The sequence below is a fragment of the Bombus huntii genome, chromosome 6 (assembly GCF_024542735.1).
Source record: "Bombus huntii isolate Logan2020A chromosome 6, iyBomHunt1.1, whole genome shotgun sequence".
In the NCBI taxonomy this organism is placed as follows: domain Eukaryota; kingdom Metazoa; phylum Arthropoda; class Insecta; order Hymenoptera; family Apidae; genus Bombus; species Bombus huntii.
The window spans coordinates 3,222,493-3,235,264 of record NC_066243.1 but is presented as its reverse complement, the minus strand read 5'-3'; the positions used below and the strand labels follow the sequence as shown (position 1 = coordinate 3,235,264).

General features: G+C 35.1%; 1 protein-coding gene and 1 long non-coding RNA gene across 13 annotated transcripts in view; both read right to left on the bottom strand.

Moving 5' to 3' along the window:
- The window catches only part of LOC126866589 (acetylcholine receptor subunit alpha-like), a 382,525-nt gene that overhangs the window by 221,754 nt on the left and 147,999 nt on the right, over positions 1-12,772 (bottom strand). The gene's annotated exons all lie outside the window — the stretch shown is intronic.
- LOC126866619 (uncharacterized) lies at positions 3,786-7,287 on the bottom strand. The gene is made up of 2 exons (XR_007689976.1): positions 4,244-7,287; positions 3,786-4,213 (listed from the first exon to the last, which is right to left on the bottom strand). It is a non-coding gene; the product is annotated as an uncharacterized LOC126866619 (long non-coding RNA).

Here is a 12,772-nt window from a genome sequence, read left to right as displayed (position 1 = left end):
TGAAAGCGTCGATCGACGCGATGGCTAATTATGCCATCGAAAATTCACGACGCGTTCGAAGTTGCCGATAATCAGCATTTTGTCGACCGCCGTTTAACAGGTGGGAAATTTTTATCAATGCATACAATTAGTGCTGAACGCGATCGTTATTGGCCTACAGTTTCTCAAGTTTAGAAAACCTCCTTAATTTCAGTATTTATTCATTTACTTGCCTTTTATAGGTTTTGGAAAGCTTCCATGGAAGAAAAGAGCAAATAATAATTTGCAATAAATCATTGAAAATAGTCAATAAGGATCTGTTTCTATTGACAAATTTCTCGAATTTGGAAGTGTGTGTGCTAGTGATGGCACAACTGAACATTGATCGCTAACGTTAGAATTTCTCAAATTTACAAAACTTTCTTAATTTAGATATTTATTCAATTATTTGCCTTTTATAGGGTTTGGGAAGTTTCCATGGAAGAAAAGAGCAAACAATAATTTGCAATAAATCATTGAAAATAGTCAATAGGATCTTTTTCTATTGACAAATTTCTTGAGTTTAGAAAATCTTCTTAATTTAGATATTTGTTCATTTATTTGCCTTTTATATGTTTTGGGAAGCTTCCATGGAAGAAAAGAGCAAACTATAATTTGTAATAAGTAATAGTAATAATAATAATAATAAGTAATAATGTAATAATTTGAAAATAATTACATTGTATGAAACATTTAGGAAGGAAGTTATAAAGGAAGACAAAAATCTACTAAAAAAGGGGGGGAACAATATTCATTAAACAACCTGTTTGTAGCAAATTAACTACATTTTGTCTGAAATATTTTGCCTGGTTATATTACTATAGTTAGTACATTTCGCTGAAAATAAAGCAATTGACAGATTTATGTAGCTGGCCCTTTTTCCTGATCACATTCCTGGATCGAACTTGCTGAACCTTTCTGTTCTAATCAAATTTCTCGCACAGCGTCTCGCTAATGCAATTTTCTTATTTTTCCGATATTTATCTGTCTGACCCTTTTTCTCGACCACATTCCTGATCGATCTTCGCCGAAACAGTTTTATACGGAATCTGATTAATGCAATCTTCTCATTTTTGTCAATATTTATGCGTCTGGCTCTTTTTCCCAACCACATTCTAGTTCGAACTTCACCGAAACCAGTTTTTCCCAGCCAAGTTCCTCGTACGGCGTCCGATTAATGCAATTTTGTTATTTTTCCTTTTTTCTGATCGCATTTCTGATCGATTCTCATCGGACCCCTTTTTGCTAGACAAATTCCTCAGTATCAATCCGATAGTGTCTAGATAATTCGATTTTCCTGTTTCCCCGATATTTAAGGGCTTGTTCCTCTCTCCTGACTTATTCTCAGAAGTCCCCCCTTTTCAAACGTATTCCGACTCCTACTTTGCCAGAACCATCGCATAAAAGGGTGCTTTCGTGAGACCAAAAAGTCTTGTTCCAAAACCCAGCGACTTTTTCCGTTGGTTCCAGTCGTGGTCCTCTCCTTTTATTATTTATCTTCTCTTACAATTCTACTTTACTATCTGTCCTTCTAATAGAATTGTTTATTTCATTTTGTAGTTTTTGTTTCATTTCCCAACGTTTGCCACAATTGCAGCGATGCTGCGAGCATTTCAACACCGACATACGCTCCAGTTCCTACGTCAGCAACTTTTTCCAAGTTTTTCCTACCTCTACGTATGACTAAACATTTTTGCTTCGTTACAGATAGATGGTAGTACCATTTAAACGACAAGCAAGATCGATAAGTTTGCCGAGTCTGACAAGCACGATTCACTCAGTCAGTCGATACTATCTGCCACAAAAAATATACAAAAAGGAATCAGGAAACAGTAACTGTTCCTTTTTGGCTGTGCGCAAAATCGTGTGTAACGCCTACACTTTAAAACAACCTTTCAAACACTGTAACTCTGGAACAATTTTCAATAAACCACTTTCGATCCAAGCAAATTCGTCTCGACCGATTCAACGACAGTGTAAACGAGATGATGATGCATCGTTGAAATCTTGCGCGTAACCTGTTTAATTATACGATCGAAGGAAAAAATCGACGCGTAGTATCGGTCGCGCTGTGAAGTTAATGGGCCGGGTTGTTCGACTGCGTCGAAATCGTCGCCACCGTATTAACGAACCGGTTTCTCTTGGCAGTGGAAGGCGTTTAATCGAGCGGGAGGAGCCCTCGAACGGCCCACGGAGAAATGAAAAGGACAACGGCGAAAGTGGAGCGTAAAGCGGAGGCTCGCGAGTGATTTTCATCTCGCTAATGCATGCAAGAACTTGCAGAAGTGTAATGAACGCTATTACGCGAAGTGGATCTCGCCTTCCGCTAGGAAACAACGACGATGATGACGACGATGACGATGACGATGTCGACGATGGCAGCGGAACTTGCGATTATATTGGCACGTCCCTTCGTTAAAACGATCCGTTTCCATGTTCAGGACGTTTCCTTTCGTTCTTTCATTCTCACCTTTTCTTTTTTACTTCGTTTTTGTCCTTTCTCTGTTCCTTCGGCATGGGGAAGGCTAGAGACCATAGCGGTTTAAGTCGATTCACTGCTATTTCCCATAAGAGAGTGGTGCGCGTTTATTGGTACAAAAGATTCATTAATTTTTCAAAACGAGGAATCGTATTGAGGCAGAGAATAAAGTTTTTTATTTTCTTTTTTATTTGGTAGAATTTTTACAATTAATTCTCATTGAGAATGATAAGTAAATTATTTTGGCGTGGTACTGTAACTTGGATTATGAGTGTTTATAGTATGTTTGATTCTGGTTGTGTCGTGTCAAGTTGTGTCAAGTCGTGTCAAGTCGTGTCAAGTTGTGTCAAGTCGTGTCAAGTCGTGTCAAGTCTTGTCAAGTCGTGTCAAGTAATTGGATAACTAATGGGTTTTGGTGGTTGTTAACTCTTATAGTATATCTGTTACTGAATTTGGATATTTCTTCTTTAACTGTGGGTATCTTGCAAAGATAGAAGAATACCTCACTGAATCAAAATTCTTGGAATCTTGACTTAAACTACTATACTATACCACCACCTACGCTGTTGAAGACTACAGAGAAAATCACGGCAAATCACATTCTTCATGGTTTGCAGGTGACCAATGTTAAAGTATGATATGTCGTCAATTAATTTCGTGTTACCGAAATTGTCTTTTTATTTGATTTTGATCTTAAGCTTTCTACTCTCCGTACCATTTTATTCCATTTACAAAAGTCTTCTACGACTATACCTTCGAATTGCAATAAACCTACGACTATACATCTTTTTTTCACGCTTAGTAGCTTTGTATCAAGACACTCTGTTTCAATCTTGAAGTGATAAAAGGAAATAAAAAGATTGATCAATAACGTGCTCCTTTTCTGCGACTTTGATATGTAAACACCGATTGCGAGAGCTCTTAATTCTGAATAAAGGTGAATTCACAGCTCGCGTGCGAATTATATACGTATGAATATTTATAATTAAACAGATTTTAAGTTTAGATTAGGGCAGCAAAATTACTGGTTTAAGTTTCGTTCGTAGCCAGGTGGAATTTAAGAGATTAAAACATGACTCCTTTCATGAGAATCGAGCATTTACATGCTGAAATGTTCTCTGCTTTCTGTGTCGAATTCAGACCGACTTTTATACAAACATAATTTTAATTTTTTTTTTAGCTATGTACGTATGTATATGTTGCGGTACACTCGCATGCTTTATCTTTCGAAATTAACTATGTTTTATTCTTGGTAATTTATGCACAAAAACAACTTGAAATGCTTCAATTTGTATTCTTTTTTTTTTTTTTTTGTTCCAATTTCTTTCACTGTCTTGTTTATATCGGAGGTAACGTTCACCACACGGTTACGTATTTAAAGTGATATATATTGATCGTTTTATATACAAAATTTTTTCTTCAGCTGCTGATAAAATTATCTTATCCTTGTACAAATATGACGTTAATTGAGAAGAAGATTATTTTCCCTACAAATCCTATAATCTATCTTTTTATCATGTGGCTTATTATTTAGAAAAACAGTTTACTGCTGAACCTTTTTACACCATCATTTTCCAACTAGTAATATCAGTGAATTAACGAGTTACAAACTGTATACTTTTCTCTCTCATAATTTTACAATATTACATAAAAAATAACTTGTAATTTTTAAAATTCATTTGCAAGATTCCACTCGTTTCATTAGCCAACTAGTTACTATAACGTAAGAGAATTTACTAATACTACTAATCACGCACAGCTTATACTTCACTTATACTCGTAAAGTCGCACTAACAATAATTGCAATAAATTAATCCTGTAAGAAGGCTCTGACGTGGAATATTAGCACACCATCGTTTCTTGTTAATTTCAAAATGTCTGAGGATTACCTGATTAATCTTTGTACAAATATAACAAGCGCTATCAATGGGAAACATCAAGCTGATAATTCACAGGAAATATTAATGGAATCAGAATAGGGAAACGTGCGTGGAGAAGCGTTCGTTCCGATATTCAAAATCCAATTGACAGCGCGATGTAGATAATGCAAATTGTTCTCGTTGAGGCGTTTGCAGCTAGTCAAAGCACGATGTTTGACTCGCCCCGTGTTGCTACTATCTATTAATTCGGAAACTGTAATTACGTTTGGTTATTTAGGGTGGCTACGTAAGCCATTTCAGCTGGCCAGTGTCGCCTTGTATCGGCAACGTATCATTATTCTCGCGACAAATTGCTACGTCGTTAAGTGATACCTCTAATCTCCACCTGAATCATTAGCGAATCATTGTTATCTACATCTGTAAAGACGCGCTGTTTCAAATGTTTTCCACTAAATACTCAAGTAGAGCTTCGACGTATGCTATGATCTTTCGGTCATTTTCGACCCAATTTCGTCTTTCCAATTCTTTGAGCGAAATATGAAAAGATTCTTATTGGAACTCACGATCGCAATTATACGAGTGTCGATAATGAACGTGCTTCGTCTGTCCCCAAAACGAAACGAGCTACACCTCTGCGTGAACACTCGTTTTACAGCTACATTCGTCCTTTATAAATAAGTTCACCTTTAGTTTATCAATAAGTTTATTTAACGCAATGACGAACAGTATCGTTTAGAGCGAGGTTGAGTATGGGTGAGATGTGAACGAGATTCAGGCAACGTACAATGAGAGGAAGTTTTTAACAGGAAGAAATCTTACACATTTACGGAAATTCATCGTCATTTTACTGGCAACGTATGTCGTGATGTGAAAACCACGAAGCATTTGCGAAGACGCGTACGTCAGGTTCGCAACTCAACCGAGACGACACTGTCGCAGCGCAACGCTCGATCGCACGCACGGCGCTCGATGTCCTTTGCGAGACTGAAATTCCCAGATTCAATGATTTCCATTTCTTCGCAGAATTGAAAAGGACACTCGAGGATATTCGTTTCCAGTTGGACGACGAGTCAAGATAGCAGTGACTTGCTTTGTCGAGAGTAGGTTGACGGGATCTTGCATTGACGGAATGAGAAATGTTAGGGTCGACTGATAGAAGAACGAGTCGATGAATTTGTAATAGAAAAATATATTGAAATAAATAAAGGTATAAGTTTATGTTGATCCAGATTCTTACTCTCTTAATGTTATGAGACAATGGAATCGATAGGGAGCACGTTCATATATTTATAGCAAAAGAACATTATCAAAAAAGTTAACCTTATAGCTTTAGCTAAGGGCTACAAGGAACATAAATAGAAATCTGTTGATTAGTTCCTTTGTTCCTAGACCTTGCAACCCAAAACATAATGTATATTCAAGGGTACAATAATATGCACCTCTCCTTGTTTAGAATATTTTTTTACACATAAATAAAGATGTAGAATTTTTCTTGAAGCAGTTACTTCAACAAGAAAACTTGCCACGCTTTGGCAAAGGTACATCGAAGTCAACGGCGATTATGTTGAGAGACGAATACGGTTTTCGTAGCTAGCGAATCTGACTATCATTTCCTTTTGTCCTGTTTCGATGATTGTTTTGGTTCTCAAGATACAGGCGAAAGTTCGTTGCTTAGCAGTAAATTAATTATTTATTAAAATATAATTCAATTGCTTAGGATCTCGCCCATTAAACATCTTTGGTTGATGCAGCTTGACAGAAGTTGGACAAACTTGGAGGCAGCGGTCGACGAAGAAGAACAATAAAATTGATTGCAGAGGTTCGATTAGATAGTTTGTACATTGGATTGTAACGTAGAAAAATTTGGTCAAATAAAGAAAAATAATGAGAAATTTAATCGAACCTACGTCTGTTACAACCTGATACAATCACTCGGTACCGCTCGATACAATGCGTTTGTTTGGTCTAATTGATACTACTGTTATCAGTCGGTTAGTTAGCTTTTTTGAAGATGTGCGCGGTCATGAAAGTCGGTACAATCGCGCACATGAGAATCGTGCTGATTAAAGCTGCACGGAGGACCCGATTAGTAGCTGACTCGCAGTCAGCAGACACACGGGTGACTTGTGTTCAATACAGCGGATAATCTCCGAACAATCTTCTGAAAACATTAGAAATTCTTCTCGATTGATAAGATCAGACTATGATTGAAATATGAAACGATGACCAGGATCGTGATCATCATAGCAGGATTGAAACACGACTTAGCTATTGGAATACAATTTTCGTCTCCCTTTAATGCTCGAATAACGTGCCACAACTAATTCTCGTGGAATAGTAGACAGACGTGCAATAGACCAAACAGAATCATCAATGAGGATATGCAGTGGGAGCATATCAATAAGGAAATATCTTGCATCAAATTCAACTGGATTTAGATTATAATTATTAGTTAAATAGAAATGTGGAAATTGTTCTACGTTTATTGTTGAGGTTCACTGATAGAGGAACGAGTGGATCAATTTGTAATAGAAAAATATATATTGAAGTAAGTATGGGTATATGTACAGGTATAATGTATGCGGATCCAGATCCTCACTCTCTCAGTGTTACACTACAGTAGAATATGATAGGGAGCACGTTCATACATCTATAGCAAAGGACTCTAGCTGAAGGTTACAAGAAACAGCAACAGAAATCTACTTATAGCTCTTTTTTTGTAGACTTTGTAACCCAAAACAACATTCATATTGAAAGGCACAATGATATGGACTCCTTGTTTTTAATTTTTTTTGCTTCACTAAATTCTATTTTCTACGTAACAGCGGTGTCCGGATCACGGGTATACAAGAGAAAAGATGTAGAGCTTTTCTTGAATTACTTCAACATTTATGATGCTGCAAAGCAGATTCGATTATTTTTAGGTTGTATATTATAGGAAAGAAAAAATATCAAATTCTACGCAATACGATTAATTGAATTTACAAACATTTTCCTACTTGTTATTATAAATTATTAAACTATAAGTTTAAATGCATATAAAATATTGATTTTCATGAGAATTTCTATGGAAACACAGGTATCAACAGATGATTACTTTCCTGTTTCATTTGTATTAAACTACGCTTAATATTTTGATATCAAATTTAAACAGTGAAAATGATTTAAAATGGCTGAAAACAATTAAATACGAGTGCAACAAATAGTAAAATATGGTAAATATAAGAGTAAAAGTGGGTTATTTATCCTTAAAATAACAAGTATGGATGATGAATATTTTCTAAAAATTTATTTTTACCACATTGTTCGCATTTCGTTGAAATACGTCGGATGAGCTTGTTTAACACATTGACACGATGGGGTCATATTATAAACAATGGGGTTTTTCTAAGAGTTTTCCGTTAGTTTAAAACAACGCGAGTTGTTACTATCGGAGTTCCAAAAGATTGGGACCAAAAACTTAACAGGAGAAGGTAATCAATTATAAAAAGTATGGAAAAATTCATCACTGATTGATTATCAGCAGGTAATTTTTATTTTCCTTTGGTATATGAAAACCAACGACTGCTTTACTTGTAAATTTGAATTGAACTGAAATAGATTGAAATATAGTACACCGTAACATTATACTGTATTTCTACACTTTTTTCTAACAACGCTATCTAACTGACGTTATCAAAAATTTATTTGTCCATATAATTTATATTACTTTAATCATTCCAAAAAACTGAATAACGTGTCATCCTTCAGACGATCCCCGTGGCAGTCGACGTGTTAATTTAATACAAATTGGTCTGCTTGCCATGTACTGTATCGCTCTGTGGTAAATTGTGAGAAGCAATTGGTTCGCCCGATGCGACTGAATCGGTGGATAATTTCAACTTGGACAATACTCCTATGATCTTGTGTCTCGAGTATTCCACCCACCTTGATAACTGAGAGATTGGCAAGGTGGTGGTGCAGATCAACGCAGAGACTAGATTCAAAGCATCATGATTTGCTCGTGTGTCGTGCCATGAGTTCGCGACACATCTATCGTTATGCTAAATGACACCGGTTCATATAACACACAGAAATTTCGACTTTCTACGTTTATTACGTAATTTCTAAGCTCTGGGTCCTACGTCTTGATTTGCATAATCAAACGCTCGTATTTCATGAGCATTAGACGCGATCAAGGAGGACATTCTCATTAAGGGAGAATTCTCGTGTAATATAAAAGCAAATGATTTGGAAATTTTTTTTTTTTACATTAACTACTAGTTACGTGGGACTGGAGCCTTTTGGAATGTAAATATAACCTTCAAGTACAAATGTAATTTCTTTTATTTCAATTCTTCTCGTTGTTTGTTGATTTTTTAAACAATTTCAGTGTAAATTATCTAATCTTAAAAAAATTTCTTAACTTTCATTCGATCATTGTGACAGATACTATACTGTACGCCAACAATGGTTACGTTGTCAAAGATGATCTTGCATAATATGCAATGAACAATAAAAAATGAAATAAAAAAATTATGTTCGTATTTCCAGATTATCTATAAACATTCCACAAAGGTCCAGTCTCATCTACCCGGTAGTTAGTCTCGTAAAAAAAATTCGTAAAAATCATTTGCTTCTATTGTTATTACACGAGAGTCTCTCCTTTAGATTTTCCATAAGAACTGCGAAGTTGTTTTCGCAGGATTTTGAGGCCATAACAGCTAATATTAGGTTGTCCAAAAAGTTTCTTTCGTTTTATGAGGAAATAATAGACGAACGTCTTTGTTTTATATTATTTTGTCGAATTACGTACGATCCATTTTGTTCTGTTCAGATAAACACCGCAACATTTCACAGACTTGGTTTCACCTTTGTATGAAGGTGCACTGTTGTAAAAAACACGTTTGCGAAAGAAAGACACTTTTCGGACAACCTAATTACATTGATCGTACACCTATACTTATTACATAGTAACCATAAGTCTATTATCGTTCCCTTCATATATCAAATTTTATTATAGTCAGCTTTAAACATCCTCTATTGATATAACTCTGTTTACTTGATCACATCCATATCATTTACGACATACATCAAAATTTAGATAGATATATGTGCATAGATTTAATGTGTCTATTAATATTTAATAATATTTTCTGTTTATTTTACGACTGTGAACTTGATTCTAACAATCAATCAAATTATTGTATAAATAAATTACAGTAAACACACAGTACCTATCGTAATTTTTCAAAAACTACCTTCGAAGGTAACAGAGATTTTACAAACAAGAATTTTGTTAAAGTTCCAGTTCCTTGACAATGTTAATTCATCCAAATTTTGTAGAAGTATCGTGAACGAATTATTAGTAAATACTTTGTGGCTTGTTAAATGCGTTTCATATAATAAAACAATTTTCATTCCGATATATCATGTTAATAGAAAAATACGAATCACGTATCTACCTACAACAGCAATTACAAGAATTGCGTAAGAATGATGTTTCCAGTCAATTATTTATATAGATCGAAGGTCTTATTATTAGTCCTGGATCAGATTATCCGAAGTAAGAGGATCCCCGTAGGATTTGAATTAACTGCAGAAGATTAAGTTAAAGTTAAGCGCCTAAGAAGGTTCTCGGGGAAACTCGATTGCCTTCTTCAGAATTCAGGAAGCACTTGGGGGGAAAAAAGCAAATCCTTATAGCGATCTCGGTGTTGGTTTCGGTGTGAGCGCCTTCCATTTCCGAGTCGGCCAACAGTCGCCGTGAAGCGAAAGGGAAAAGGAAAAGTGGGAGAGGAAAATCTTAATTAAAAGGTATATCGGTCTAGCGAGTTTGTTTTCTCCTATTTTTGTCGAACAGTCGATGTTACTGCCAGCGACGCATAAAAAATTAATAAACGGGATAAAGCGTGTCCGCGTTTCAAGCCGAAGCCTGTCTCCGTGAACTGGCAAATTCGCGAAAATCCCATATTCATAACAAAAGTAAAAAGTCCGGATATGAGATAGCAATCTTAAAGAAAGCTGCTGCGTCTATGGGAAAAAGTAGGTCGGTTATCACGGAAACAAATATTAAATATCTGCAGAAGGCGCGTTCGTATCGTTGAAATGAAAAAAGTGTTACGGACATTGCTACGCGAATAATACGCTAGAAACGTAGAAGCAATCGGAAAAATTGCACTGCACTTTCAGATTACAAATATTTCCTGCGATTTATAAGTAATGAATAGCGACACAATTAAACATGTAGCGAATTAACAGACTATTTGGATTTTAATGACGAAGAAATTCTATTTTTATTTTCATTTTCTATTCTTCTATTTTCTATCTCATTTTATCTTGTCATTTCATATTTAATCCAAAATAGGGAAGTAGAATAATGGATTATTTTTTCTTCTCGTAAATGCATAAATAAAATATTCAAGGCAATGTAGCACGATATATTCTGTTTCTCTCGTTCTTTAATACGCGTATGTTTTGCAAAATTGCAAATTTTATTCCGTTTACATTTATACATTTAATATATATAAATATAAGAAACATAAGAATACATTTTCGTTTTGATTCTCTAAAAAAACCTACGGTAGGTATGAACCTACTGTAATTTATTTATACAATAATTTGTTTAATTATTAGAGTCAAGTTCACAGTCGTAAAATAAATGGAAAATATTATTAAATGTTATTTTAATAAGAAAATTCACTATCAAAATAAAGAAAAATAAATAATCCTATCTTGTGTACGTTTTCGCGATTATATTATGACATAAGCCACCTATAAACTTATCGATATGATACCGTACTTCTTTATATTTTATTGTTATACAATATGTTTACATATATTAGCTATACGTTAGTATGTAAATTAAAAACATGTTTTATATATTTTCGAATAAATATTGTACTCATTGACTAGTAATATGAAAGAGAAAAGGAGAAATAAAATATGTTTTCCGTCACTCCAATAAGAAGGTTAATTTTCTCTTGCATATCTTTTTTGGTCAATTCATGGCAAAGGAAGTATCTTAATAAGATACCTAGTAAAATAGAGTATTTTGGCCATAATAATAATTTGTTACAACTGTTAGTGGCAAGCGAAGATAAATTTAATTACGACAAAATAACAGGCAATTCACTCCCATTCATCCACAAACGATTCTCAATGCATCATTTGGTACGTGTAAAAGTATTTTATACATGGGAGGACACTTCTATATTTTGTTTACTTCCACGATGCTATGTTCCAAAATTGCATCTACCGCCCAGGCCCGATTGCGGACAACCGCTGGATTTCCCGATGGACTCAGTTTCTGATCAGTTTCTTATCGATTCGCATCTTCTCTTTCACAACCTTCGCTTAACTTTACGATATACTGTGAAATGGATCGAGCTTAGGTAGCCGCGCATTTATTTAGGAAATCCGTGAAATATGCATGCGTTTATTAAAAGCGTCGTAAATTCCTTTAACGAGGTACAAATTGTAAATATTTCGCCAGAAATTTTTTAAATGAACAACGAACACGACGACAGTGCAGACAAATAACAATTCTCGCGTAGCTTCGGCGCTTGAAAAATAGAAAACACCTACTCAAACGTCTCCCATCAACAGTACTAATCCCACGAGCAACATTAGAAAAGTAGAAACTCTACAATCAGTTAATGCTCGGTTAATGATGTATGGCGCTTTGGGGTAGAATTAGCTGAAAATATAATAACACGTTTTGCTGCGAGACAGAAAAAGAGGTTAGGAAAACACTGAAATCTACGAACAAAAACAACTTACATTTCGCATTTATCCCGATAAGACAGATCAAGAAACATCCCTATGATTAACTGATTGTAAGACACTCGATAATCTAAAAACAAACGCATTTAACTCCGAGGTATAAACTACTGGCAATAGGCCTGCAAACTATTATTCCAACTCGCTACAACAATTTATCGAGAGTTCTCGCGAACAAACTGTAAATTACCTCTAAAATAAAACTAAAAAGCAACGTGTTGGGATTATGAAACTAGCGAATCTCTGCTTCTTAACACGTTCATGCCGGCGTGTACCACCGGTGGCTCACGCTCGAATCTTCCATCAGACGGTGCGTACCGCCAAAAATGTAATTCGTTCAGTAACTAGAAAAAATTGCCATATAGTTCGAAATTCAAATAATGAAAATTTAACGTATATTAATGGAAAAAAATTAGGATTTATTTAAAAATATAATAATTCAATATTATAAACTTACTATAAACGAGAAACACATGGCGAGAGACATAGATAGCTGCGCCGGCGTGAATGTGTTAAACATCATATTTTCTCGACAAACACTAAAATAAAAACGACTGTTTCGACCGCGAACAAACACCGTCATACGAAACGTTGATTCCGTGAGAGAACAATTTTCCTCTCTAATTTGCTAGTT